Genomic DNA, 6,000 nt, shown 5'->3' on the forward strand with positions numbered 1-6,000 from the left:
GCAGGCAGATGATTTTGGAGCCTGCAGTTTTAAAGCCTGTGCAGACAAAAGAGTGAGGAAAGGTAGGTGGTAGGTGGTCTGGATCCTACAGTGCTGATGAGAGTGAGACCTCCTACTGTGGTTGCCAGATTGGCAGAGACCCCCTGTGGAGATATTGCGTGTCTGAGGACCACCATCCATGCCACTGTTACCATTCGAGCAATATAATGCTGGATTTGATGTACATGTTGCCTCACATGTTAGCTGTCAACTTTGTTAGAATAATAGTAGTCATGGGAATTACATATGATTTGTTGCCAAGTGTGAAAGAAGCTGGGTCATTTTTATCAGGCATGTGTTTTGCACATAAAGTGTACCTTAGACTTAAAAGTGTTATCACAGTACCTGGATCAGGCAATTATTTGGTGGATACTTTACTTTGAAATAGCCTGGCACATGGCACTCATGTTTGTCCATGTGTGAATTCCTGAGCTGTTATCATCAGAGTCAGATTCCCCATATGGAAGGATAAGGCCGGGTATTCTTTTATGTCAACAGCTATTCAGTTTCAGTCAATAACAATCAGGCCGGGGCACAAGTCTGGTCACATCACCAACTTTATACCTGTATCACACAAGAGGCACAGCAAAAGGATAGGCCTGCTCATTCAGCCCGTGCCAAGACAGATCTGCTAATCACAGCGTCACAAGATGCACCAACAATGACACCCAAACAATAGGAAACACCGCAATAATAAGGAAGATTTTATGAGCTACTAAGAATGGAGAGAGTTCACTGACAGTTACATCTCTCGCCTGGTAGAGTTACCCCTGGGGAGAGAGGGATAGAGATGTTTTAATCTCAGCAAACAAAGGTGTTGTATCGCTTTTTTTTTTTTCTCTTTTGTCTCTGAGCACCCCGGGGGGAGAGAGGTGTTGGCTTTTTGCGCTGCTTTTGTCCTGTGGCCGGCAGAATGGCCTTCTGGGAAACATGAGTGGGCAGGCGGAGGAGCGATCAGCAGCGTCAAGTGTCACAGTGTTTCCTCCACTGGTGTTTACTTTTTGTTTATTTGCAGAATGAGAGACATGGACACCTCTCTGTCCAGCTCCTCTCTCCCAAGCCCAACTCATCTCCTTCTTCCCACCGCTTTTTGTCCTTTGCCTTTGTTTTCCACCTCTGCTTTCTCAGCTAACTTCCTCATCCACTCACATGAAGGCTCAATAAGTTTGTTTTTTGTTGTTATATGCTCTAGGACACTTTTTGTGTTAGAAAAAACACAAATATTTGAGACTTCATCGTCATTTCTCTATGAGATTGTATCTAAATAAAATTCATGTATCTGATGTGATTAAAAAAGAACAGGGTAATAATATAGTGATTTTTATAGTACAATCAATATGTGAAGATATTAGCCTATAATTGAAATCTTATATCATAATGTAATATTTCTGTGCAATAACACTGGATTTTTTCTGTCACTGGTGTGATCCACAGAAATGATAAGGATGATAATGATAAAGGCCATGATGTAAATGTACATCCTAATGTTTACATCATCACCAAGGCAAGCAATTTTGTTACTCTTATGGATTCATTTTCATTTATAAGATGACTCCATGTGCCATTGTTATGATGCTGAAAATATCTTTGAGCAAATAATTGTAGCTCAAAATTCACTTTGGACTGCATCTCGTTCTTCGGTGGATGGCGGGTGAGTAGCGTGGAGACACAGTGATATAGTTTTCTTGATGATGGTTACTTTTAGATTGGAGGTAAGAGTTGTAATTTTCACAGATATTGGATATCATTCAATTTATTTGCATTTTATTACTGTCATTTGTTCTTTGTGGAAAAGATGATGATACAAAACTGAGCCTGGATTGAAAAAAACATTTTCAAATGCCAGCCGTTACACCTGCTGTTGAGTGGTGGGAAAACTCTAGACTACACCTTTAAAGAAGAAGCTGTTCACATAAAACATTTCTGTTCAAACCATTAAATATAACATGCAGAGGAAATTGCAGGTTTACAGACAGCAGTTACAACATGACCATATACTGTGGCCATATAATGTAACTATATATGGTCCAGCCACAGTAATAATATTCACACTATTCACACAGGTGAGAGGCAAAGGACCAAAAATATAAAGTAGGGCAGAGAGAGAGAGAGAGAGAGAGAGTAATTGAAATCAGATACCCGATGAGAGAATATGTGACAAATCATTTCTGATAATGCTGGAAAGATCTCAGTATCATCTTATCTGAAAACACACATATAGTACAGATTTTTATTAAATGATGAATGATCAGCACTCACTGTTTGATCGTTCTAATGAAAGCTTTTATTTTGCTGTTGCACTCACATTCAGGCCGAAAAGGTGGATATCATCAGTGTTAATTTAAGTGTGTAGTTCAGATGTGCAGCTGCTGCACAGATGGGCCATGTAGACAGTACATGTAAGGAATGATAACAGTCATGTGCGTGAATATCATAATCTGAGCATCATGTGTGTTCATGTTCCCTCCACAGGACGAACTTGAAGAGGAAGAGGAAATGAAACCAGAGCCATGGAGGAAGCATAGGAGAGAGGCGGCTTTAATGCAGGGCGGACAGAGGAGCGCTGAGGGTTCAGTTTGCTCTTGGCTAAGACACAAGGACCAAGCTGTAACTCTAGCCCGCGGAGAGAGCTACGCTGGTGTATTTTCTTTCACTGCAGGCAGGCAGATATCTTTACCTGGTGCCAACACACACCTGAGTGTAGATCACATGACCTGATCACCACAGTGCAGTGGGAACAGGCAGCGGGGTGTAGGACAGCAGAGGAAGAAATCAGGGGGGAAAAAGTTGTCAGACAGCTAACTGAGCTGAATGATTAGTTCATATTTTCAGAGAAAATTACACATTAAGACTATTTCTGTGCATTTATTTTGCTCTATCTGGAGATAGATGTCTTTTATGTCAGACGTGCTACTAAAAATTTACCGTAAAATATTCATTTAAACAGTATTTGCCTGTTTTGTGTTTTAAAATTTGACACACACACACATACACGCATACACGCGCACATGCACACGCGCACACGCGCACACACACACACACACACACACACACACACACACACACACACCAAATCTGCAAAATAAATCCAGCACATGACCATTTATCCTGTTCTGTTATTTCAGGGTGTCTGATAATCGTGTTTTTGAGAATTTTCTTTTTGGGAATTACAAGTACTTGAATACAGTTAATTTAAAAAATCACACACATAATCCCCTGCACTTAATTTAGAAACAGCCATTTTCCATTTTGATGAGAGCCTGGGTAAAAATTTCAATTAGTTTCTGCTGAAAATGCCATGAGTTCACCTTATAACAGCCTCTGAGCAATAGCTACAAGCCTGACCCCACTGAATAACTTAACATAAGAATAAATTGTATGTTCTGTACTCATTTCATTAATAATACACAACTAATTTTCATACAGGATCTCTGCTCCCTGCCAACATAATCATAGTTGTCTATTTTTAGGTACAGGGATTTAATTGGCATGAATATTCCAATGAGAGACAAAGAAGTGCGTGTTGAAGATGGCAGCGTAAACAGTGTGTGATTCTCCCAGAAAAAGACAGAAAGAGTCAGAGAGAGAGAGAGAGAGAGAGAGTATTTTATATACAGTACAGTAAACAAACACGTGTGCGTAGAGATGAGTTCATCTTCATCATCATCACTGTAGTTTGGCTTAGTTTTGGCCATCCTATCAGGTTGATTGGTTGATTGTCTTACTCATGTGTTTTTTCATCATGTCCACTGAGATCAGAGAAATCCCTGCCGTGTTTACAGCCTTGTATTCTATTTCTAAGTACTACTCAGAGGTTGATATGTGTAGCTGCTCCAGTTACATTTGCACATTATCAGAAAATCCAATATGACATCAAACTAGTTAAAATAACTGCAATAATATCTGATACTGCAATCTATGCAACTTTCAGGTGATGGATAATTGAGAGATAAGTCGCAATCAGGTGTTTGCGTTGCAAAAGACATGTTCCTTTTTTTTTCTTTATATGGGTATTTATGTAGATGATGCTATGTCTTTTCATCAATTGTCTCGGGTTAAAATGAAAAAAAAAGAGAATATTTAGAAAACGAGGATATAGTGTTCATTTTGGGCAAGCAACTAAAAGACCAGATCAAATTAAAAAGTGACACAGTAAAATTCATCTGTGCATCTTTGCAAAGAAGGTGCCGCTAGAGGCTTAGTGACCTAGTGACTACTCACAGAGCTAGCTCAAATATGCTAGCGAGTCAGGAACATGCTAGAAATACAACATTTTTCAAAAGATGTACACTATCTACTCACATCTGACACAAATAACCTACAATGGCTTCTTCCATTTTGGACTCTGTCTCTCATTTCCTTCAAAGCACAGCATTGTCAGGATGACTGAGTTTATATAACACACTTCACCAAAGTTTCACTTGACATTAAAAATGTGCACAGACTTATTGAATCTACTGATCGCAGCCATTCCATTGAAATACATTAGATTCAATTTTAAGTTTTTAAATGCTGGTGTGACGGTGCCTTTATGGAAATTTCTATAAAAGAAAATGAAATTATCTAAACCACATGTGTGTGTGCGTTTGAAGTGCAGTTGAAGCTGCTGTGGTGAAACAGGCTCTGCTATCTGGTCCCTCAGTGATGGGCTGGGATGTGACAAGCTGCCAGCTCATATGGTGTTGAGCCTGAGTCACTTAGCTCTGGTCTGCCTCAGTCTCCAGGCCCAGACCCCTTCAGCCCAACCCTCTCACATCCCCACTCTCTCTCTCTCTCCCTCTGTCACCACACACACCCCCATCCTCTCCTCCAGCCTCATTTGGACCATTAGGGCCAAGACAGGAGAAGCCTCATTCTTCTGCACACACCCCACTTCTTCTCTTTCATTTTCTGTCATCTATTTCCCGACGCCTTCCCTCCATTCCTCCATCTCGCTGCCTTCACATGCAGACGACCCGTCGGGACTAGTTGTTGACGGGGGAGTTAACAGCGCATTGTGATGGTGTTTAAAGGGTTCCAGCTCTATATGGCTGTCCGTCTAACTGAGTGACTCCATGCCTCCGGGCTTCCTTTATAGGTTATCTATCTATCTATCTATCTATCTATCTATCTATCTATCTATCTATCTATCTATCTATCTATCTTTGCTCATTCATAACAGCTGAGGGAAGCTCTTTAAACTGTTCATTGAGGAGTTGTTGTTGGCAGACTCGATCATATCGTATTCCAGGCCTATATTATTTTCAGTATCTCTCAGGGAAATCATTCTTTGGCAGAGTTTGGCTGAGAACAAACTCCATTGTTTCTTAGAGTGCAGTCACACAAGAAAGACTCAAGTTTCTCTTAATCCCATATCAGAATGTCTGTGGTATGAAACTGAGGCTATGAAGAAATGGGAAATGTCAAATTTGTCATGCTGATATCATTTACAAGAGTTTTTGATATTGTGCTATGTTGAACTGAAACACAAAGGTGCAGGTCTCCAAACAGTTTCCATTCACACTCATATGCAACAGTAATGTGCAGTTTCCACATTTGTGTGAGTTTGGCACTGACTAAAAGACTCACAAGGTTACATTAGCAATTAATTAAAATTCTTTGATTGGAAGTCTCTTTTTGTTCCTATAATTAGTACCAAACTTCTTTTCATGAAGTTATTAGAAAACTATTGGGAAATTAGAGAACTGTATCAGCTTCAAAAACTTTGGATTAAGGTTTTTATACATGTTATTTGGAGCTTTTTGAGAAAGTATAAAACACAACCAAGAAACAGTTGCTGAGATACACTCTAGTGTCCAAAGCTGCCATAATATAAACGTAAGTGTAAGCATCTTGAATTGTCCTACACACTCTGCTGAGGTTACATGTCCTTATTTTATTTCAGCCATTTCTTCATAGCAGGTTACTTTGTGATATTCGAGAGATCAGGAGCAAAACGTTTCTCATGTATAGAGAAAACTG

This window comes from Seriola dumerili, unplaced genomic scaffold, assembly GCF_002260705.1.
Source record: "Seriola dumerili isolate Sdu_G_001 unplaced genomic scaffold, Sdu_1.0 BDQW01000017.1, whole genome shotgun sequence".
In the NCBI taxonomy this organism is placed as follows: Eukaryota; Metazoa; Chordata; class Actinopteri; order Carangiformes; family Carangidae; genus Seriola; species Seriola dumerili.